The 25,113-nt window shown below is 49.7% G+C and overlaps 1 protein-coding gene across 10 annotated transcripts in view; it reads right to left on the reverse strand.

The window, feature by feature from the left end:
- The window catches only part of CHD3 (chromodomain helicase DNA binding protein 3), a 1,503,198-nt gene that overhangs the window by 1,096,641 nt on the left and 381,444 nt on the right, over window positions 1–25,113 (reverse strand). The window lies entirely within an intron of this gene.

Consider the following 25,113-nt stretch of genomic DNA (forward strand, 5'->3'; position numbering starts at 1 on the left):
GCGTCTTAAGTTCCAGAAAACGCCACACAAATCTACTCCACGCCACACAATTCCACTCCACAGAATGCCACAGTTCCTCTCCACTCCACTCAATGCCAAACAATTTCACTCCACACAATTCCACTACATTCCATGCCACACAATTCTACTCCATGCCACACAGTTCCACTCCACACAATTTCACACCACTCAATGCTACAAAATTCCACTCCACACCATTCCAATCCGCATAATGCCACACAGTTCTAATCCACGCCACACTATGCCATATAATTTAATTTCACAGAATGCCACACAGTTCCACTTCACACCACACCATGTCACACAATTCCATTCCACGCCACACGATCACCCACCACACAATGGCATGCAATTCCACTCCATTCAATTCCAATCTACACCACACAATTCCACTCCACACCACAGAATTACAATCTACACAATGCCACACAGTTCCATTATATGCCACACAATTCCACATCACTCAATTCCACTTCATATAATGCTGTACAATTCCACTCCATACCACACAATGTCATAGAATTCCATTCTACACCACACAATTCCACTCCATGCCATACAATGCACTATAAGCAATTCCACTTCACACCACCCAGTGCCATAAAATTCCACTCCATACAATTCCAAACCATGCCACATACTTCCACTCCATGCCACACAATGCCACAAAATTCCACTTCGTACCACACTATTCCACTCAACATAATCCCACAGTCCCAATTCACGCCACCCAATGCCACACAATTTCACTCTACACGAGGCACAAGTCCACTCCACATCACACAGTGCTCTACAATTCCACTTGCCACACAATTCAACTACACACAATGTGACACAATTCCACTGTTTAATGTTTTATTTAATTCACAAACAAAAAAATATGCAATAATGGAAATTTTAATGGGAAGCTTGGAGCTTTTTAAAATTTAGTTTTATTTCTAAAAGACAAAGGGGGTCATTCTGACCTCGGCGGTAAAAGGCGCTTACCGCCGGTCAGAAGTTCGCCATTCTACCGCCGCGGGCGCGGTAAACCGCCACGGTCATTCTGACCTCCAACTGTGAAACCGCCAAAAACCCGACATCCAAAGAAGCCCGCCTCATCAGCGGGCAGCGATAAACTGGAGATGACCAAACCTCCACCGCCACGCCAACACAAACACGCCCATGCCATTCTGACCCACGAATCCACGCGGCGGTCTTTTAACCGCGGTATTCTATTGGCGGTACACACCGCTGCGGTCAAAATACACACACATATACAAAACACAGCCACACTGGACAATTTGAAATACACACCTGATACACATACACACAACACTCCCACACACCCAATACAATATAAAACACACACCCACATCACCCACAAACCCCTACGACCACAAATATCTGAGCAAAGGTGCAATACACTGAGAGAGAGCACAGGGAACGCAAAGCACAACACACACAGGAACCCAACATCATCACCCACACCACATCTACGCACACATCACCACACATCACCACGCACATAACCACAAACACCACCCCACACCTCATCCACACCACCCCATGGCACCCCAAAGACACCCCAGGTTCTCGGACCAAGAACTCAGGGTCATGGTGGAGGAAATAATTAGGGTAGAGCCCCAGCTCTTCGGCACACAGGTGCAACACACCACAATAGCCAGGAAGGCAGAGCTAAGGCAAAGGATCATAGACAGGGTCAACGCTGTGGGACAGCATCCCAGAAATCGGGAAGACATCCGAAAGCGATGGAACGACCTACGGGGGAAGGTGCGCTCAATGGTGTCAAGACACAACATCGCTGTGCAGAAGACTGGCGGCGGACCCCCACCCACTCCACCCCAATTCACATCCTGGGAGCAAGAGGTAGTAAACATCATGCATCCTGATGGCCTCGCTGGAGTACCCGGAGGAATGGACTCTGGTAAGTCGATTCTCAACTACTTCACCCCCCCCAGCATGCCAACCCACACCCCCACCCTCACCCCCAATCTCAACCCCCAGCACACATCCTCCCTGCCAATGTCTCACCAGCACAACCCACCCTAAACAACACCAACCCCTGAATGCCAACACAAACCATAGACATCCATCACCAATGCATGACCACTGCACATACCCATCCACCCCCCCACCCACCCTCACAACACCTCCCACAAGGGAATGCCAGCACTGGGGGACAAGGGCACTCACAAAATGCACGCCATGGCACACACAAAAGCAATAACCATACTCTTTTACCCCTGCAGGGCCCGAACGCCAACACACCGCCACGGAGGGTCCAGATTTGTCCATCCCACCCCCAGAACAGGCCCCCAGTGAGGACAGCAGCTCTGTCGACCTAGAACCTGATGACCAGCCCGGACCATCGGGGACCTCTGGACAGTCGGTTCCCCACACACAGACACAGGCCACAGCAGACCCAACCCCCTCTGGGAATAGCAGCACAGCTCCCACCCAGCGGGCCCATGCCTCTGTCTCCAGGACGCGTCAATCAGCGGTGTGTCCGCCACTACAGGGCACCCAGGCTGACCCAACACCCCAACAACAACAGGGACCTGGGGGCAGAGGTAGTGGGCACACCGCCTAGGGGACAGAGGCCCGGGGAAACAGGGCAACTGGGAGGGCTGCTGTGCGACAGGGGGGGGGGGGACAGGCCCAGGGAACCCACTCTCCAAGAGGCCCTCACCACCATCATGGGAGCATACCACCACTCCCAGGAGACGATGGCGACGGTACTGGCCAGGTTCACGGAGATCCAGGCACAGCAGGAGGAACGCTACATGGGGTTCAGCAATGAACTCAGGAACATTGGTACCGCTATGGGGACCATAGTGCAGGCCCTCAACCGGATAGAAACCACATTGCGGGACCATGTGGCACCACAAAGGGCCCCTGTCACTAGCCAGGACCAGGAACAGCCTACCACCTCCGCCGGCGCTAGTGGACAGGAGGCCCCACCACAATGACAGGCCACCAGAACCCCACCTCCTGCTGAAGAACAACCACCCCGCAAGCGGAACCTGAGATCTCACAGGAAGACAGAGTAGGATGCCAAGACCCCCGCCAGCCTAAGATACCCCCTGATGTCATCCCACTGTCCCACATTGTCACCCTGTCCAACCTTGAACTGCCCCTGCTCCATCCTTCCACAGGCATATGGACAATGCACCTGTGAAACTGAGAACTTGACTCTGCCATGGACATTACTCCACCATCACCCATCACCGTTTTAATATCATGTACCAATATCTAGCACTAAAAATAAATCACTCATTGCACTGAAATTATTCAGGAGTCAGCCTGTATTTTTTACAAATGTATTACACATTACTGTTCAATAATGTTCAGTCAATTTGTGATGACAACATACCGATGTCAATAAGCTTTAGTCCATGGGCTAACCAAGCAGAAGTCACGCAGTGGGTCATACAGCACTGAAAAGGGAAGGGAAAATCAAAAATCAGTTAAAAAGAACTGGGGGGAAATACACAAAGTAGAGATGCAGGAGGCTTTAAGTAAATGTTAAATGTCGTGGGTGATTCTTACCTGTGTGCTACTGAAAATACTGTTGTATAACTGTGTCCCTGTTGTCTGTGTCGTCCCCGTCGTCTTCCTCCTCTTCACTTTCCACAGGCACCACAGCTGCTACAACACCACCATCTGGACCATCCTCCTGCAGGAAAGGCAACTGCCGTCGCAATGCTAGATTGTGCAGCATACAGCAGGCCACGATGATCTGGCACACCTTCTTTGGTGAGTACATCAGGGATCCACCTGTCATATGCAGGCACCTAAACCTGGCCTTCAGGAGGCCAAAGGTTCTTTCTATGATCCTCCTAGTTCGCCCATGGGCCTCATTGTACCGTTCCTCTGCCCTGGTCCGGGGATTCCTCACTGGGGTCAGTAGCCAGGACAGGTTGGGGTAACCAGAGTCACCTATTAGCCACACACGTTGTCTCTGTAGCTGTTCCATCACATAAGGGATGCTGCTATTACGCATAACATACGCGTCATGCACTGACCCAGGGAACTTTGCATTTACATGGGAGATGTACTGGTCAGCCAAACAGACCACCTGCACATTCATAGAATGGTAATTTTTTCTGTTTCTGTACACCTGCTCATCGTCTTTTGGGGGTACTAAAGCCACATGGGTCCCATCAATGGCACCAATGATGTTGGGGATATGTCCAAGGGCATAGAAATCACCCTTCACAGTGGCCAAATCAAAACAATGTAGCTCCGCATGTGTTTCATCAGGGCAGACAACACTCTGGACAAAATCTTTGAAAACATAGGCTGAGACATTCCAGATGACATGGCCACTGTTGTCTGGAATGAGCCACTTGCCAAAAAATGGAGGACTGACAGAACCTGCACTAGAGGGGGAATTCCTGTGGGTTGGCGGATGGGGGACATCAGGGCTGGCTCCAGCTGGGCACACAGTTCATGTATAGCGGCTCGGTCAAGTCGATATCGTAGTATGATATGGCGTTCTTCCATTGTCGACAGGTCCACCAGCGGTCGGTACACGCGAGGATTCATCCTTCTCCTCGCAAGTCCCAGCGGACGGTGCCTAGGAAGGACAACATGGAGTATGGAGTCAAGCAAATCACAGGTACGTTCACCACAGCTTGCATAGCACACGATTATCTATGTATTGAAAGGCGTGTATGTGTGGCAATGCAAGGCCTAGGCCTGTGTGACGCAGTACAAATTATGCCATGTGGGCCCTTGAAATGGCGGCTGCCTGACCTGTGAAGTGGGACAATGGGATGTGAGGTCAATGCGCTGGCGTGGCACACCGTGGCGGTAGGCGGTCGAAGACCGCTGTACGAAGCCGCATTGGTTAACATTGAAGCCTATGGGTTTCAGGAGCCAATGACGAGGTGCGCCGGCGGTCGCGGTACGCACCGCCGCGGTACGCACCGCCGCGGGCGTGACCGCCATTTTCTATCTGCTTAATCACTCGAGACCTGATCATCCACAGGAGAGGACCTATACTGCAAGTGCTGCTGTGACCTCGGTCTGGAAGAGACAATGGCTGCTGCGACTGGGGAAAGGGCCCCTGCCTTCACGTCTGAAGAGTTGGAGAAACTTGTGGATGGGGTCCTCCCCCAGTATGCGTTACTCTACGGTCCTCCAGACCAACAGGTAAGTACACTGGGTGCACATTGAATGGGCTATGCCTGTGTTGAGTGGGGTGGATGTAAGATGGTGGGGTGGGGAGCGAATGAGGAGTGCAACGCACGACAGATGAGAGCATGTGCCACATGGCAAAGTTGGGGAGGGGGGGGGCAATCACATCTAACATGCAGATAAATGATGAATTTTCCTTTCCCACCCTGTACATGTCAAATAGGTCAGCGCCCATCAGAAAGTCGACATTTGGCGTGCCATCGCCAAGGAAGTCCGGGCCCTGGGGGTCCACATCAGACGGGGCACCCACTGCCGCAAGAGGTGGGAGGACATCCGCCGCGGGACCAGGAAGACCGCCGAGTCACTGCTGGGGATGGCCTCCCAACCTAGGAGGGGTGCCAGTCGTACCCTGACCCCCCTGATGTCCCGGATCCTGGCGGTGGCCTACCCTGATTTGGATGGGCGCTTGAGGACATCACAGCAGACACAAAGGGGTGAGTATCAGCACATTCTGCTATCTTTATGCGCAGTGGAGGCGTCTGGGTGGGGGAGGAGGGTTGTGGGTGACATTAGGCCAGGGCGCTTTCTGTAGTGTAGTCCTCTCCTTTAGGCATGGCCCTGTGCCCCCGCCCCCCACCTCTGTAGGGTGCCAAGTACAGCTATCCATGGTCCTGCATCATCCATGTGTGTATTTGTTGTGCATAGACCTGTAGGCCTGGTCACAAGTACTGAGTAGTATACCCCGATTGCGCAGCGCAGTGCATGAGGCTCCTGTGTCTGTCCTCTCCGCCAACGGTGTTGACATTGCATGCACTCAACCTGTTTTATTATTTCTCCCCCCACCCTTTTTCTTAATCTTCTTGTGCATGTGTGCATTAGCATCATCAGGCGGAGGAGAATTGGCATCGGAGCACGAGGGAGCTGCAAGTCACAAGGCCCCGGTAGGCCGTGGTACAGACACCGAGGGCACCAGTGATACGGAGGGCGAGGGGAGCACCACAACGGGGACCGGTGGTGACACCAGCGACACTGACACGTCCTCGGATGGGAGCTCCCAGCGCACCAGCCCCGCCCTCCCAGCAGCCCCTCAGCCTTCGCTCCGTGCCCGCTCGCCCAAGAAGGAGGGGCATCTCCTTCGCCCCAGGCACCTCAGGCCCTGCCCCTGTTACCCCTGCTGCCCTCAGTGAGGAGGTCATTGACCTCCTTCAGACCATCATTGTTGGGCAGACTACCCTTTTGAATGCCATCCAGGGGGTAGAAAGGGAGGTGCATCGGAGCAATGCCTACCTGGAGGGCATTCATTCGGGTCAGGCTGCCCATCAACGATTGTTCAATGCTCTGGCCTCAGCACTGACGGCAGCCAATGTCCCTGTTTCCAGCCTCCCTCTTCTAACTGCCTCCACCCTGTCTCTGTCTCCTGTTCCTCAGCCTATCCCATCCACACCATCAGACCAGCCTGCACACACCTCAACACCCAAGGGCAGCTCATCCAGACACAAGCACCACAGATCCCACAAACACTCACCCAAGCAACACCCAGATGCAGACATGCCAACAGTCACTACCACCTCTGTGTCCCCCTCTTCCTCGTCTCCCCCCTCCCTCCCTGTGACGTCTACACTCACACCTGAATGCACACCACCATCAGCCAGTGCTTCCATCACCACCACACCCTCCAGTACAGTCCGCACACGTGCAGTCACCACCCCCACTGCCATTTACACGTCCCCTGTGTCCTCTCCCACTGTGTCTGTCACCCCCTCTTCCAAGACACACAAACGCAGGCAGCCACCCACCCAACAGCCATCCACCTCACGACAGCCTACGTCACAATCACCTGCACCCAAAGACAGCACACCTGACTCTCCTACAACCACATCCTCTTCCTCCACTCCCATCACCACTACTCCCACCCTTTACCTTGGTCCTAAAAAACTTTACCTCTCCAATCTTAACCTCTTTCCCTCCCCTGACCCACCCCCTCCATCTGCTAAGAGTCCCAAGAGCACCTCAGCCACCACCAGCCCAGCTTCAAGTGTCACTGTAGTGCATGGGTTCTGGAGTCCACCCTTTGGCAGCAGTGACACATCTGTCAGCAGCAAGGGGACAGCCAGCCCCCCCCCCACTGGAAAGAGGACCAGGAAACTCAAGGGCCGCCGTGAGAAGACTGACACGGCTGCCCCCAAGGACCAAAGTTCGGCCACTTCACCTGCCACAACATCCAGGGGAGGCAAGGGCCAGAGAGCCTCATCTAAGGAGAGAAAGGGCAGCAGGGCGGAGAAGTCAGCCAGCAGGAGCGCGGAGCAGGAGGGCCCCACAAGCCCTATCCCAGGTGTAAGGGAGGACACCCAAGGGCCCAGGACTCTGTCACCGAAGGGTCCAGCATCTGCACGGTCGAAGGGCGACTGAGCAGGGGGTCCAGGCCAGGTCTGGCTCCCTTGAATTACTGGACAAGCACCGCTGAACAGGGCCCCGCCGTGCAGAAGAGCACCGCTGAACAGGGCCCCGCCGTGCAGAAGAGCACCGCTGAACAGGGCCCGCCGTGCAGAAGAGCACCGCTGAACAGGGCCCCGCCATGCAGAAGAGCACCGCTGAACAGGGCCCCGCCATGCAGAAGATCACCGCTGAACAGGGCCCGCCGTGCAGAAGAGCACCGCTGAACAGGGGCCCGCCGTGAAGAAGAGCACCGCTGAACAGGGCCCCGCCGTGCAGAAGAGCACCGCTGAACAGGGGCCCGCCGTGCAGAAGAGCACTGCTGAACAGGGCCCCGCCGTGCAGAAGAGCACCGCTGAACAGGGGCCCGCCGTGCAGAAGAGCACCGCTGAACAGGGGCCCGCCGTGCAGAAGAGCACCGCTGAACAGGGCCCGCCGTGCAGAAGAGCACCGCTGAACAGGGCCCCGCCGTGCAGAAGAGCACCGCTGAACAGGGTCCCGCCGTGCAGAAGAGCACCGCTGAACAGGGCCCGCCGTGCAGAAGAGCACCGCTGAACAGGGCCCCGCCGTGCAGAAGAGCACCGCTGAACAGGGCCCCGCCGTCTCAAGCACTGCTCCGCTGGGCCCCGCCGTCTCAAGCACCGCTCCGCTGGGCCCCGCCGTCTCAAGCACCGCTCCGCTGGGCCCTTCCTGTCAAGCACCGTTCCGCTGGGCCCTTCCTGTCAAGCACCGCTCCGCTGGGCCCCGCCGTCTCAAGCACCGCTCCGCTGGTCCCCGCCGGGCCCCGCCGTCTCAAGCACCGCTCCGCTGGGCCCCGCCGTCTCAAGCACCGCTCCGCTGGGCCCTTCCTGTCAAGCACCGCTCCGCTGGGCCCCGCCGTCTCAAGCACCGCTCCGCTGGGCCCTTCCTGTCAAGCACCGCTCCGCTGGGCCCTTCCTGTCAAGGACCGCTCCGCTGGGCCCCGCCGTCTCAAGCACCGCTCCGCTGGGCCCCGCTGTCTCAAGCACCGCTCCGCTGGGCACCGCCGTCTCAAGCACCGCTCCGCTGGGCCCCGCCGTCTCAAGCACCACTCCGCTGGGCCCTTCCTGTCAAGCACCGCTCCGCTGGGCCCTTCCTGTCAAGCACCGCTCCGCAGGGCCCCGCCGTCTCAAGCATCGCTCCGCTGGGCCCTTCCTGTCAAGCACCGCTCCGCTGGGCCCTTCCTGTCAAGCACCGCTCCGCTGGGCCCCGCCGTCTCAAGCACCGCTCCGCTGGGCCCCGCCGTCTCAAGCACCGCTCCGCTGGGCCCTTCCTGTCAAGCACCGCTCCGCTGGACCCTTCCTGTCAAGCCCCGCTCCGCTGGGCCCCGACGTCTCAAGCACCGCTCCGCTGGGCCCCGCCGTCTCAAGCACCGCTCCGCTGAGCCCTTCCTGTCAAGCACCGCTCCGCTGGGCACCGCCGTCTCAAGCACCGCTGGCACAATGACAGTGCCGGTTCTGTGTCGAGCTACTGTTCACGGTTCTCTGTGCCCACCATGCCTCCTCCATGACCAGTGCTCTCTGTAATCCACCTGATGGACTGTGGCTTTGCAGTCCCCAGGATGGCACAGTGGGCAAGCCACCCACTGTAGAGACATTGAGAGACTGTGGCTTTGCACTCCCCAGGATGGCACAGTGGGCAAGCCACCCACTGTAGAGACATTGAGAGACTGTGGCTTTGCACTCCCCAGGATGGCACAGTGGGCAAGCCACCCACTGTAGAGACATTGAGAGACTGTGGCTTTGCACTCCCCAGGATGGCACAGTGGGCAAGCCACCCACTGTAGAGACTTGAGAGACTGTGGCTTTGCACTCCCCAGGATGGCACAGTGGGCATGGTGGCCCCTTCGTGGATCTGGCGTCGTGGACTCATGTGGCTGTGGTGCCCCCCCTTCCCTTCCCCCTGAGGTGCCTGTAGTTTTATCATCAGATGCCCCAGCAGTGTTCTCTCCAGCGGACTCAGGTCTCCTGTGTGGGCTTTGCCCTTGTGTTGATACACTTTGGCCCACGGACACTTGGAATTTCGTTAAATGTGCAGGACTAATTGCCCCGGTTTATCGATTGGACAAAATATTTATTTTCTTTTTTATTATTTTTATTGCTATTTGACCATGACTTATCAGAGGCTATTTTTTACATAAATTTTGTTTCTCTATTTAATTATGTCTTTGCATTTTTCCGGGGGGTTTGGGTGGTGTCACTGTGACTTGTTGCTCTGCATTGGTGTGTACATAGTTTGGGAGGGGGTGGGGGTCGCCATAAACTTTTCTCGTCCCCCCTCCCCTGTGTCGTAGGTGCAGTACTCACCGTTGTCGTCTGCGCCGGCGTTCGTACTCGTGGTAGATGAGCAGGTAGACGAGAGCAGGTAGGATGTTCAATTCGGGTTCCATGCTGTCCTCCTTCCTTGTGGAGTGCGTAGAGGTGAGCGTTTTCCCGTTCGTAGTCTGTTTCCGCCGTGTTTTTATCGGCGGGGCTCCCGCCCCGGAAAAGGTGGCGGATTGGTGAGTTGTGATAGGGTGGGCGGTACATTGTCTCCCGCCTGTCTGTTGGCAGTGACCGCCAACCTGTTTGTGTGTCCCGCCGTGGCGGTCGGAGTGTTAAGGTGGCGGGCTGTGTTGGCGGTTCCCGCCAGGGTCAGAATTTCATTTTTTGGACCGCCGGCCTGTTGGCGGGTTGGCCGCCGCTTTATCACCGACCGCCAGGGTTAGAATCACCCCCAAAGTGATATGCTAAACTCTAGAATAATCGTGTCACTTTTGCTACAAATTCATGCTTTTTGTAAGCATGTATTAGTGTTACTTCAATTGAGGCATAGTGCATTCTGTTTGCTGTACTTGTGCTGCTCCTCACAGATTAAGATAATGATACTAGCTTCATTTTAGCTTTCAATTTTATTCAGATTTACAGTATGTTCTAAAACTCCGAATTCAGAATTTAGCTTTTTAAATATATGTATACTTTATGAACTTGATGATATTATTTAATTTTATAAACAGTTGCCGACCCCCTCTAAGTATGCTTTTCGGACCCCTAGAGGTCCACAGACCACAGGCTAAGAATCACCGTTATAGGTGAACTCAACTCCTGGGTTCTGTGAACAAAAGAGCATGGCTCTTCCTCAGTGTCTGAAAACACATCTTATTTTTAAATGAAATAGTCTAACAGCTTCTTCATCTGTGTCATGATCTTCTTCTCTGAAGAGTGTTTCGTCAATGGTGCAGTCATCGCTGATACTTCTTTGGATGTTATCAGCTTTCCTAGTGTAAAATCTGTTGACGACGGCATATGAGGTGCCATCTTGACTCAGCAATAGAAGCAGGGTCTTCAAATCTGCTTAGAAGTCTTGCTGACTGACTTCAGTGATTGACCCTCAGTATTCTTCTCCTTACCCGAGGCCATGGTTTTGTTCATCTTCTCTTCTAAATGGCTACAGTCAATCTTTCACATTTAAAAGAGTCTTAGAGGAGAAAGTAAGGCAGAGATCAAGTTTTTTGGGATTATGGCTGTGATGTAAGCAGCAAACAAACTTGTGTGGATCAACAACATAGATGATTTTCTTTCCACATGCTGTACATGGCCTGAAGAGAGATTTCATTTTGTCCTAGCCCAGACATGTTGAAAAAATCCTGAAGAAAAGTCTTTTAAATATAGAACTCCTCTAAGGGTTCCTCATTGTGACGTTGTAGGACGTTGGCTCTGTATATACTATTGCAAAGTAAGAGATAGTGTGCAAAGAGTCCAAGGGTTCCCCCTAGAGGTAAGATAGTGGCAAAATTAGATAATTCTAATGCTCTATTTTGTGGTAGTGTGGTCGAGCAGTAGGCTTATCAGAGGATAGTGTTAAGCATTTGTTGTATACACACACAGGCAATAAATGAGGAACACACACTCAAAGACTTAACTCCAGGCCAATAGTTTATATAGAAACATATATTTAATTTATTTTTAGAACCACAAGTTCAAGATTTGAAGTAAATACATAAAAGGTACTCCACACAGGTAAGTTAGGAACTTTGAATTAGAGCAATAGCATACACAGTTTTAGTAAAAATGGCAATAAGCTATTTTAAAAGTGGACACTGTGCAAAAATCAACAGTTCCTGGGGGAGGAAAGTAATGGTTAGTTTGTCAGGTAAGTAAGACACTTACAAGTCTACGTTTCTGGGCATAGGCAGCCCACCGTTGGGGGTTCAAGGCAACCCCAAAGTTACCACACCAGCAGCTCAGGGCCGGTCAGGTGCAGAGGCCAAAGTGGAGCCCAAAACACATAGGCACCTATGAAGAACATGGGTGCTCCGGTTCCAGTCTGCCAGCAGCTAAGTGCCCGTGTCCTCGGAGGGCAGGCCATGGGGGTTTGGTTGAGCACTTGGGGGGACACAAGTAGGCACACAAAGCAGACCCTCAGCGGCACAGGGGCGGCCAGGTGCAGTGTGCAAAGCAGGCGTCGGGTTTTGTATTGGATTCAATGGAGGGACCCAGGGGTCACTCTAGCGGTGCAGGCAGGGCACAGGGGGGCTTCTCGGGCCAGCCACCAACTGGGCTAGGCAGAGGGTTGCCTGGGGGTTACTCCTGCACTGAAGTTCGGTTCCTTCTGGTCCTGAGGGCTGCAGGTGCAGTGCTTGGTCCAGGCGTCGGGTCCCTTGTTACACGCAGTCGCGGTCAGGGGGAGCCTCTGGATTCTATCTGCATGCGTCGCTGTGGGGGTCCAGGGGGGTTGTCTCTGGCTACTTACGCAATCGCAGTTGCCTGGGAGTCCTCCCTGTGGTGTCGGTTCTCTGGGGCTTGCGCCGGGGGCGTCGGGTGCAGAGGGTGAAGTCTCATGCTTCCGGCGGGAAGAGTGAGTTCTTTAAAAGTTGCTTCTTTGTTGCAAAGATGTTGCTGTTCTTGAGTAGAGCCACTGCTCACGCGGGTTTCCTGGTCCTTCGGGTTCAGGGCAGTCCTCTGAGGCTTCAGAGGTCGCTGGTCCCTGTTGGATGCGTCGCTGTTGAAGGTTTTCGAGACAGGAGACAGGCCGGTAGGGCTGGGGCCAAAGCAGTTGTCGTCTCTGTTGTCTCTGCAGGGCTTTCATGTCAGCAGTCCTTCTTCTTGGTTCAGGTTGCAGGAATATGTTTTCCTGGGTTCTATGGTGCCCCTAAATATTAAATTTAGGAGTGTGTTTAGGTCTGGGAGGCAGTAGCCAATAGCTACTGTCCTGGAGGGCGGATACACCCTCTTTGTGCCTCCTCCCTGAGGGGAGGGGGGCACATCCCTAATCCTATTGGGGGAATCCTCCAATCTCATGATGGAGGATTTCTAAAGGCAGGGGTCACCTCAGCTCAGGACACCTTAGGGGCTGTCCTGACTGGTGGGTGACCCCTCCTTGTTTTTCTCATTATCTCCTCCAGCCTTGCAGGCAAAAGTGGGGGCAGTGGTCAGAGGGGTGGGTATCTCCACTAGCTGGGATGCCCTGCGGCGCTGTAACAAAAGGGGTGAGCCTTTGAGGCTCACCAACAGGTGTTACAGTTCCTGCAGGGAGAGGAGAGAAGCACCTCCACCCAGTACAGGCTTTGTTCCTGGCCACAGAGTGACAAAGGCACTCTCCCCATGTGGCCAGCAACTCGTCTGGTTGTGGAAGGCTTGCAGAAACTGTTCACCCTAACACTAGAAGTCGGATTGGTATTCAGGGGGCATCTCTAAGATGCCCTCTGGGTGCATTTTACAATAAATTCCACACTGGCATCAGTGTGCATTTATTGTGCTAAGAAGTTTGATACCAAACTTCCCAGATTTCAGTGTAGCCATTATGGAACTGTGGAGTTTGTGTTTGACCAACTCCCAGACCATATACTCTTATGGCTACCCTGCACTTACAATGTCTAAGGTTTTGCTTAGACACTGTAGGGACATAGTGCTCACCACATATGTCCTCACCTGTGGTATAGTGCACCCTGCCTTAGGGCTGTAAGGCCTGCTAGAGGGGTGACTTACCTATGCCACAGGCAGTGTGAGGTTGGCATTGCACTGTGAGGGGAGTGCCATGTTGACTTAGTCATTTTCTCCCCACCAGCACACACAAACTGTGAGGCAGTGTGCATGTGCTGAGTGATTGGTCCACAGGGTGGCATAAGAAATGCTTCAGCCCTTGGAGACCTTCCCTGGCATCAGGGCTCTTGGTACCAGGGGTACCATTTTACAAGGGACTTATCTGAGTGCCAGGGCTGTGCCAATTGTGGAAGCAAAGGTACAGTTTAGGGAAAGAACACTGGCGCTGGGGCCTGGTTAGCTGGCTGGGAAAAACCTCAGAATGCTGGTCTCGGATTGGCTATAGTTTGGATTATACATAATGATGTGAATGTGTTCCTAAAAAATATTGTAAAACTCAAGAATATTAAGTGTAGAGCCTACACTGCTATGATAAAATTGCTACTGGGGGCTGCCAGTCTGGATGTGAGGAATGATTCAAGCATATGAATCTATGAGAGATGCCATGCTGCAAAAAGGATTTTTACATGCACTCTGTGGATCGGCTTGAATGGAGGCCACATGGGCTGGCTAGGGATACCATTCAGTTCCCAGGGTTCTGGTGAGCGTCATACAGGAGGAAATGTTCTGAAAAGTTTCTTTATGCATTTCTTTGTAATTCTCTGTGAGGAAAGAGTGGTTAAATGGTGTTCCAGTCTTCTAAAATGATTGTTGCCAGATTGGCTCATACTGACGAATATTTTAGGCCACATTTGGCTAGGCTGTGCCAATTTGGAAGTATCTGATGGAGTTTTATAGTTACTGGATGGACTCCTTCAGCTTTTCACCTGAGACAGAAAAACATGCACTTGGCATTATGGGGGTTATTCTAACTTTGGAGGAGGTGTTAATCCGTCCCAAAAGTGACGGAAAAGTGACGGATTTACCACCAGCCGTATTACGAGTCCGTTATATCCTATGGAACTCGTAATACGGCTGGTGGTATATCTGTCACTTTACCGTCACTTTTGGGACGGATTAACACTCCTCCAAAGTTAGAATAACCCCCTATATGTGTTTGTGGTTCTTGGTGCCTGGGCCTATGCCACGATTGTTCTGCCTTCTGCTATCAGACCCAAATTACCAAATTCTATTGTTGTCAGGTTTTATGACTGGAGGTGGTTGTGGAACATCTCCATTGTGCCTAGAGAGGAGCTTGGAGTGCGTCTTTAATGGAATTTCTCAGAGTATAGACAGATTCAGGTGCTGGGTTAACCAATACAGGTGTGGCCAGGGGAATTAGAATCAAGAGTACAATGTTCTGCCTTCGCTTCATTAGGACCCTGGGGATCAGGAGAAATAGTGTGGAGCTACACCATTGATGGAAAAAGTAGTTCAGTTGATCTTGGTGGAGCTTCCATTTGTGGTAATTAATGGTGTTTGACTGAGTGAGTTTCCCTGGTAATTTTGGCATCCAGGAGGATACTTTCATGGCAATGTGTTCTTGATGATAAACAGCTCAGTGTCATAGCACCTGCGCCTCTTCTGTAAAAGACCAGGACGTCATTCTTCCCTCCTTGGTGATGTAAAACAAGGATGTTGTATTGTCTGCACTGGTGAGGACTGCTTTATCTGCAAGTACTGGGAGGAACGCCTGTAAGGCCCACTCTTTTGAAATGGAGCTGCAGGATGTTGATATGGAGATTCTTTTCTGTGTATAACCAGAGACCTTTGGTTGACGGGTCATGCAATGAGTTCCCCAACGTCCATAGATGCATCCATTGTGAGGACAACTTTATCCAATGAGGGATGGAATAGGAGCCCCATGCTGAAATTAGTTGGGAATGGCCTTCTTGTGATCCAGACTGTGTCATTCCACATGCCATGAACTTGCCTGCATCGGATGTCAAATTCTTGCTGCACAGATGTCATCTGAATCCTGCAAAAATGTATAAGGCATATGCAGAATGACATCAGGTTCAGTAGAGATTTGTATTACCTGACCGTGACCTGCTGCTTGAAAGAAGTTCTTCACTGTGGATTCAAGTTTATGACTGTGTCTGCAAAAGGAAAAGCCTTTCCCAATCACATGTCAAGTATCACTTCCAAGAAAATAACTTTGTGGTCCCAGAGAGGATTTGTCGAAATTCAGTGTTAGTCGTAGTCTGAGAAATTCAGAGATGCAGGCAACCATAGAAGCTTTTAAATCTTTCCTTTTAAGTATACTTCAAAACCCTGCCATCTGAGGAAGGCAGAAATAGGGTGGTCGCAACTTCGTAAATAAATTGGTGGCGCTGATTTAAGGCCAAATAGAAGTGACTTAATTTAGTAGCGCTGCCCATTCACTGAAAAGTGAATGTATTTCCTGTGCTTCGAGCACATGAGGATGTGGGAATTCTGAAAATCCAGAGATGACAGAACAGATTTCTCTGTAGCATCAGCAGAACGTCTTGGAGTGTTACCATGCATCTTCCGCTAAATCAGAATAGGACTTAGGACTTGGCAGACCACTGGTGGAGTGACCACCCTTGGAGACTGGTCTAACTGAGGTGTAGGGGCTGAGGAGGTGGAGGAAGTATTGGTAGTAGAGGGAGTAGCAGGGGTGGGGTGGAGGTGGGGGTGGGGGTGGAGCTGGAGGCAGGTTGCTGAGGAAGCAGTCTTTGAAAGGGCTTCATTATCTGTTGTATGGTTGACAAAAATTAAACCTGCACCTCCATGACATCAGAGTCTACATAGCAATCATGAGGTGCATATAAGTGAGGAGGGTTATATGTTATGAAAGCCTGTGGCTGATAGTCATGCGCCTGGTTAAGGATCCTCTTCATCCAAGACATTTCCCTCATTTCCTAGGATGTAACATACATCTAACTGAGTAGGGCTATAGGAATGTGTAAAAGCTGCCTTGGATGCTAAAATTCTTTTTCCAATTCAGAATCCAGAATTTGGACAGGGAGGTTTGCTTTCAACTTTAAAGGTGAAAAAGTTACTACTCTGGAAAATATTGCTACTGAAAGTGGCGTAGACAAGGTTGCTGCTTTAGATGATGAAGGGAGGGTCACCATTAACAGAAGGAGTACAGACACCCTTTGTGGCGTTGTTGACAATGACTTCCTAATAGACATTGATGATGCCTGTCCCATAGGAAATAATGGGAGTGTCATCAACAACTGTGGTTATTTTCTTTGTTCTTGATGATGATGACATGAAAGAAAATAAGTTACTTAACTGTAACTGTAGCTCTCCAGTATTGGAATCTTTCATAGATTCACATGCTTGAACACTTCCCCGTCGCTGAGATGGGAGCCCCCGGTACATCAAAACAGCTATGATTACAGGCTACTGCAATGAAAAAAGGCCTAAAGGCTTTCACTTTAGTAGCCAATCCCTATCACTATGAGCAAAAATACCAAAGCAAGGCCCAGCCAATCAGGCTTCCCCTCCCTCTAGAACCCTCCTGAGAGGAGCTCCCTTCCCTAAGAATTTCTCAAGCACGAGTGTTAGAGTATCTGAAGAAGACAGGAAAAGATTAGCTTCCCAGGGGAGAAGGGAGGGTAGCATGTGAACCTATGAAAGATTCCAATACTGGAGAACTACAGGTAAGTAAATTATTTTCTTACTCCAGTATTTGAACTTTCATAGATTCACATGCTTGAATCAGAATAGCAAGCAGTAATGAAGCACATTGTATAGCATCAATCCATATGTATACTTATTGGTATTAATATATATATATATATATATATATATATATATATATATATATATATATATATATATAAATAACTATATCTATACACCTTAGAACATACATATATCAGCAAAATCGTTAAAGAAAAGATTACGTAGGAAACAAATAGAATGTCAGATAAATAAGATAATAGAACGTTACCCTAAACAGGTAAAGCAAGGAATATGAGAACTGTAAAGGAAGAAACAAACCTATGCAATGTGCGCAAATTAAACTGGGCTTAAGGGAAAAAATGAATAACGAACTTACAACAGCTCACCGTTACTGGAAAAGATGTTGCAACACCACCTGTCCTACCGCCATATCACCTTGCTGAGTTTCCTCCAAACAGTAATGCCTTGCGAAAGTATGCACAGACTTCCACGTGGCTGCCCTGCAGATGTCCTGAATGGGCACTCCTGCAAAAAGTGCTATGGATGCAGCCATTTTTCTTGTAGAATGTGCATGCGCTGCATTCTGCAAAGGTTTACCTGCCGCTGTATGACAATAGTTAATAGCAGAGGCTATCCACCTCGCAATTCCTTGTTTAGATAACGCTCGTCCCTTACGTGGAGCACTGAAAGCCATGAAAAGTTGGTTAGATTGCCTAAACTGTTTAGTTCTGTCCAGATAAAACTTCAGGCATCTTTAACATCCAAAGAATGTAGAGCCTGCTCTGCTGGCGTCGATGGATTAGGAAAGTATGTTTTCAGTATCACCGGTTGGTTTATATGAAAATTGGACGGGGCCTCAGGTATGAACTTTGGATTTGTTCGCAAAATGACTCTATCCCTTTTGAATTGTAAGAAAGGATCCTGGATAGTGAATGCCTGTATTTCGCTTACTCTTCTAGCTGAGGTGAGAGCGAGAAGAAGAGAGACTTTCCAGGATAGGAACTTCATGTCCGCCTTGTGCATTGGCTCAAACTGTGGTTTCATTAATTGAGACAAGACCAGATTAAGGTGCCATGATGGAGGTAGAGGCCATACCGGAGAAAAGGACCTGAATAGACCCTTAAGAAACAGTTTTATGACTCTCGCTGACCACAGAGGAGGCACGTTCTCCATACGCCCATAGCGGGAAATCGCTGCCAGGTGGACCTTAATCGAAGAAATCGCCAAACCCGATCTGGCCAGGAGTAGAAGATAAGGCAGTTTCTGCTGCGGCGATAAAGTAACGGGATGCACTTGAACTTGAGCACACCAAGAGCAAAATCTTGCTGAGGTGAGAGCGAGAAGAGAGACTTTCCAGGATAGGAACTTCATGTCCGCCTTGTGGATTGGCTCAAAATGTGGTTTCATTAATTGAGACAAGACCAAATTAAGGTGCCATGATGGAGGTGGAGGCCGTACCGGAGGGAAGGACCTGAATAGACCCTTAAGAAACTGTTTTATGACTCTCGCTGACCACAGAGGAGGCACGTTCTCCGTACGCCCATAACGGGAAATCGCTGCCAGGTGGACCTTAATCGAAGAAATCACCAAACCCGATCTGGCCAGGAGTAGAACATAAGGCAGTTTCTGCTGCGGTGATAAAGTAAAGGGATGCACTTGAACTTGAGCACACCAAGAGCAAAATCCCTTCCACTTTAGACAATAATATTTGTTGGTACTCTCAGCTACAGCTCTGGCAAGGATGGCTCTGCAATCCGAAGGTATATCTAGATGTGCAAACTCATGGTGTTCAGGAGCCAGGCTGTCAAGTGAAGTGAAGCCAGACCTGGGTGGAGAACTTGGCCCTCGTTCATCGTAAGCAGGAAGGGCATTACTGGTAGAGGGATGCTGCGGGTCTGCGAGAGGGGAAGGAGTTCCGTATACCAAAACTGACGAGGCCATGCCGGAGCAATCAGAAGGAGCTTGCAGCGTTCGATCTTGATCTTCGCCAGAACTCTTGGAATCAGGGGAATGGGAGGAAAAGCATAGGCATAAATTACTGACCATGCCATGGAAAACGCATTCCCCCAAGAGCCCCGATGTGGATCTCGACTTGCGAAGAAACGGCATTTCGCATTATGCGGGGTGGCGAAGAGATCCAGACTCAGTTTCCCGCATTAGGCGAAGACATGATTCAAGACTCGTTGGTCCAATTCCCATTCGTGGCTGGACGACCGTGATCTGCTCAGGGAATCCGCAATTATGTTCTCTATGCCTGGGACATGTTCCGCTCGAAGGTTTACTTTGTGGCTGATAGACCATTCCCAGATGCGCTGAGATTCTCTCGATAAGAGCAGAAACCTGGTTCCTCCCTGCTTGTTGATATAATGCATTGTCCTTGTGTTGTCCGTCCGGATGAGAACTGAGAAACCTCTTATTTTTGGGAGAAAAGCGCAAAGCGCTAGTCGAACAGCCTTCAATTCGAGGTAATTGATGTGAAAGACTTTCTGATGAGGCTTGCATTTGCCTCTGGCTTGTAGGTGCTGGAGGAAAGCACCCCATCCCTCGAGAGAAGCGTCTGTAGTTCTCACCCAAGGTGCTTGTTGGGGAAGAAAATAAAGCCCCTTAGCTATGTGAGACTCCTGAGTCCACCAAGCTAGAGAGGGTATCATGGGCTTTGTTATCCTGATGATATCGTCGAAAGACCCCATGGATTGTGTCCATTGAAGATCTAACTGCTCCTGTAGGGGCCTCATTCTTAGACAACAGAAAGGCACCAGAGGAATGCAGGAGGACTTGAAGAGGCGAACTGAAACGTACTTTCTTTTTTGTAAACGCTTTGTGAGAGAGATGAGCTTTCTCCATCTGTCCTCTGTAGGGGCTGCATTGTTGGTGGAAGTGTCCAGTACTGCCCCTAGAAAAGCTCTTCTCTTTAAGGGTTGGAATGCTGACTTTTCGCAATTGACTGTTAGGTCCAGGCTTGTGAACAGCTCGATACAAGCTCTCGTGGACTTCTGCGCCTGAGATCTGGATCTGTCTTTGACCAGCCAATCGTCCAGATACGGGAAGGCTTGATGGTTCTGTCTTCTGAGGAAAGCTGCCACTGGATCCAAGCACTTGGTGAAGATCCTGGGGGCCGATTTCAGGCCGAAGGGCAAGACTTTGAACTCGAAATGGTCTCCGGCTACTGCAAATCTGAGATACATTCTGTGGGAGGGATGAATAGGGATATGGAAATATGCGTCCTGCAAATCAAGGGTGGCCATGTAATTCCCTGAATTTAGCAGGGACAGAATGTCTGATAGGGTGATCATACGCAATGATTGTTTTTTTAGATAAGTGTTGAGATCCCTGATGTCTAGAATTGGACGCCAACTTTTCTGCTTCTTTCGAACTAGGAAGAAACGGGAGTAGTAACCCTTTCCTCTCTCCTGATGTGGAACCCTTTTTGTAGCTCCCTTGAGAAGCATGGACTCGACCTCATGCTTGAGTCGATGCAAGTGCTTCACCTTTCGAGGAAGGGGAGGCTTCGTAGGAGGGTAGTGCAAGAACTCCAGGGTATGGCCAAACTGGATGAGATTTAGGACCCATTGGTCTGATGTTATCTTCTGCCAGTTGTGGAAGTAGAGGGAAATCCTTCCCCCTAGTCTTGAGCCCAAGGGAAGGTTCGTAACCGGAGACGATAACAAGTTATTGTCTACGGCCTGTATCTTTTGGTTGTCTTCCAGCCTTTCCTCTCTGGGAGACTCTCGAATAAGCTGCCTGTGGAGGCATTCTCTGTTGGAACTGAGGACGAAAGGAATGGGATGCGGCAGAGACATAGGGGTATATATATTGCTGAAAACCTGGTCTATATGATGAGTAGCCTTGGCCTCTAGCTCTTTGAAAAGGCTGTCTTTTAAACTGCAGGGTGCCAAGTGACCTGGCCATATCAGTGTCTGTCTTGATTGACTGAAGCGCATCATCAGTGTGCTTCCCGAAAAGGGCTTCAACATCAAAAGGGAGGTCAAGGATTTTGTTTTGGAACTTGGGTCTAAATGAAGTCACTCGAAGCCAACCCTGCCTTCTGAGAACCGCAAAACCTGCCATCTGACGAAAAACCGTGGTGGCGCGGTCCATAGCACAGTCTATGATTTCTGCAAAAGACCTCTCTCCTTCCTGCAAGAGTTTCTTGGCTTCTAATTTAGAGTCTTCTGGCAGTTGATCCAAATAGGGCACAATGTCAGCCCGTAGCTGTCCATCATATCTGCCTATGATAGCCAGAGAGTTAGAAGCCCTTATAATAAGTGAAGCCATTAAGGAGAAGAGTTTTCCTATATTGTCTAATCTCCTACCTTCCTTGTCCGGTGGGGCAGAGATTGGTGCTGAAGGGTTCCTAGATCGGCGCTGTGTCACCTGGGCAATAACTGAGTCGGTCTGGGATGGCCCGTGAGGCAGGCCGGAGAGTCTTCAGGCGCCTTATGCTTTTTGTCAAGGCGAGGTAGAAACGGGGTGACCGTTGCCGGGTTCTTCATAACTTTAATGCCCTCATTCCAGATATAGTCCACAATCGGCATAGATTTTACACTCTTCTGAAATGACTCCTTAAAATCATACAAAAAGCAGTCCATCTGTTTCATGGGCATGGGCAACTCAAACCTTTTTGCAGCTCTTTCAAGCAGGTTGTGGAAACCGTCAATGTCACCAGGAGAGGAATCCACAGGAACCGGAGAGAGCGAGGACGGAGTAGGAATTTGATAGTCGTCCCACTCTGTTATTGCATCCGGTAATTCTCCCTCCTCTCTGTTATCATCATCATCATCATCATCATCATAAGACAAATCCTGCGTAGGGATGGAAATTGGTGTCTATGGCGGTACATGAGATGGTTGGATTCCTGTATGGATCGGAGTAGAAGGCAAAGAGGGCACAACAGAAGTCTGCTGAGCTTCCAAGCCAGCTGGTGGAAACTGCCTCCTGTAGTCATCCAACATGTGTTGCAGATCAGCTATGAGTGATCCTGGCAAAGAAACCATCTGCTCCTGATAAGGATACTGGTGTGCCTGCGGGGAGTAAGAGTGCGGATCATGCTGGGTGTCTTCCTCTAGATCCTGGCACTTGACGTGTAGTTCTGATGGGCTATGAGAAACCCCAAAAGGTCCCTCATCATCTGAATGCTCCCGTTGATGATGTCGTCGACGGTGTCATTGTGGTAGATTTTTCGGATGGCCTCTTAAAGACATGTTTCACCACAGGAGGTGGCGTTGGAGGCTGAGAAAAGGCTCTTTTGCTGCGCTCTGAGGAGACAGATCTTTCTGTTGAGTGTCTTTTAGAAGAAACAGAACTCCTGTGAGGAGAACTGGAAGGACTTCCAGCTTTAGAGGCCACCCGTTTGGTTTTTTTGTGAGCCTTTTTTGGAAGATCTTCTGAGTGGGGTTGAGGAGATCTGCCTCTTTTACGTAGTTTTCTGGAGGAAGCTGTAGATTCCTCACTGTCAGAACCAGACACTGGATTAGATCTGGACTTCAACTTCTGGAGCCAAATTAGTAGTCTACCCTCCCTGTCTTTGAGGGTTTTGTTAGAAAAGGTCCTGCAAACTTTGCAGTCTTTAGCTACATGGTCAGGGTAGAGACAATAAATACAGTCCTTGTGTGGGTCCTCAAAGTGGAGCCTTTTCTTCCCACAGGTCTTACAGGCTCTGAAAAGACTTTTCTTCTCTTTATCAGACATGGTGAATTCTTCTCAAAATAGAGTTCCCTTAAGTAAAGTAAGAAGAAGACACCTTACTTGCTGTAGGAAATCCTTTTTCTGAGGAAAAATAGCATAAATGAACTTCTCTGAAGTGTTGACTGAGCAGAGCTCAATGGAGACTCCCTAGCACGACGTGTAGTAGAAATTCCGAGGGAAGGGAGCTCCTCTCCTGAGGGTTCTAGAGGGAGAGGAAGCCTGATTGGCTGGGCCTTGCTTTGGTCCTTTTTGCTCATAGCGATAGGGATAGGCTACTAAAGTGAAAGCCTTTAGGCCTTTTTTCATTGCAGTAGCCTGTATATATCGCTGTTTTGATATACCGGGGGCTCCCATCTTGACGATGGGGAAGGATTCAAGCATGTGAATCTATGAAAGTTCCAATACTGGAGTAAGACACAGACGGGAAATGATTTCAGTCAGGACATCAAGGAAGCTGTATTTTCATGCAAGTTTTTGTGCTGGTTGGTGGTTGTCCTGTCTGGAAAAGTTTTCTGAATAAACTTCGGTCTTTATCTGTAGGATTTAAGTCTAGCTTTGGAAACTACATGCTTCTACTTTGGGTTGCCTTTGTCAAAGTGCTTGGTGGGACACTTTTACTGAATCATCCCCAGATGAGAGGGCATCCCCTTAGAAGGAGGGTATTTCTTCTGTTCTAATACATAGAGGGCCAACCTCCTATCCCTAAGGTTTAGGGTCTTTGAAGAAAGGTTTTTAAAAATGCTGCAGCATGAAGCCTAGTGTGCTGGATAAAGGCAATAAATGCATTGCTCATCAGTTTAGAACTTTTTTGGACCACAGAAAGAGCAGTATTTGAAAATAAAGATTTTTTTCTCTGTCAGTTATGATGATAGTTGTTGACAGAGGAAAGATCTCACCGGTCCAGAAAAATGAAGGTTTAACAGAAAATCACCTAGAACCAACTTATGTTAAACTGAAAGCTGAAGATGAGGCTGGCTGAGCTCCAGGGCAGAAATGAAAAGTATCAGGAAAAGGTCAATTAAAGGTTAGAGCAAAGTTCTTTTCAGGGACTCCCTCAAACACAACAAGCAATATAAATTTCCTATGGTGGTCTCTAGGGGGAATAAGAGAGTTTTTCACTGCCATCTCATTGCCTGAAACTCGGACTGTTTCAAATGAGGTGCATAGGCTACTAAATAAACACTACTGTTCAGGGCTATTGCCATTTGAACACTGTTTATTGCTATTTAAAGTTACCAGGGATTCAAAACCTGACAGTGTGGAATGATTCAAACATGTGACTATATGAAAGATACAATGCTGGAGGAGAGCTGAGAAAAGCCACTTCTTGAGCTGCCTTTTCCATTCACAGCAGAGGCTGCCACACCTTCCAACCCTCAAGAGTTCTTCTCCAAGACAGGCATGCATGAAACACCTAACATTGTGATAACCTGATACTCGCAGCTGGATACGCACATACCAACTTGTGGTTTGCTTAACAGGTTCCAACTCTGTAATGATTTGTCTCCACCAGTGAGTCAAGTCAAAAATATCTTTAGCTTCAGAAAATTACACTTCCAGCAACCAGAAAGATGGTTGGACTTATTGCCATTGTGCATCATCGCTCCAATTACCATAATTCAGACGAATCAGCAATGCCAGAAGGATCACTGGTTAGAGTGAATAGGAGACTGTGGAGACACATTGAGTCTAATCCCAATAACTCTGCAGTCATTTGTATGAGGGTACCAAAGGAAGAAGATTTTGAATGAAGTACCTTTTCAGAAATCCTTCCATTTTCAATTTATTGTGAAGTGCACAATGATGACAAGTGTGTGCACTCCCTTCGAGTAACTGGTTGCACAAGGAAAGTGGACAGCCAGAGATCAATGTTACCATAGCAAGATGCTGAAAACGAGAGAGGTCTGTCTATCTCCAAAGTGCATAATGCCCTAGATAGCACAGTGAATAACTGTGATACAGACAGACTATTGACTATCAATGCGTTATGTCAATAAAGAAAATAAAAATCCAGGATACTTCTGAAGGAAGCCCTAAAGATTTGGTTTGACATAACTTCTCGGGTAATGAACATTCATCCACCTGATTAGCCCTAAAATCATAGTTTTAGAAAAATCCTCAATAAGAAAGAAAATGCAAGTAAGAGCATCCTATATATAACAGATCCAGGTACAAATTTATATTGCAGATTCAATCTTCAGCTTCAGTGGAAAATGTTGAGAAGAGCAAGGCTCAGTTAGTGGATTCCCTT

Source organism: Pleurodeles waltl, chromosome 12 (genome assembly GCF_031143425.1).
Source record: "Pleurodeles waltl isolate 20211129_DDA chromosome 12, aPleWal1.hap1.20221129, whole genome shotgun sequence".
NCBI classification, from domain to species: Eukaryota; Metazoa; Chordata; class Amphibia; order Caudata; family Salamandridae; genus Pleurodeles; species Pleurodeles waltl.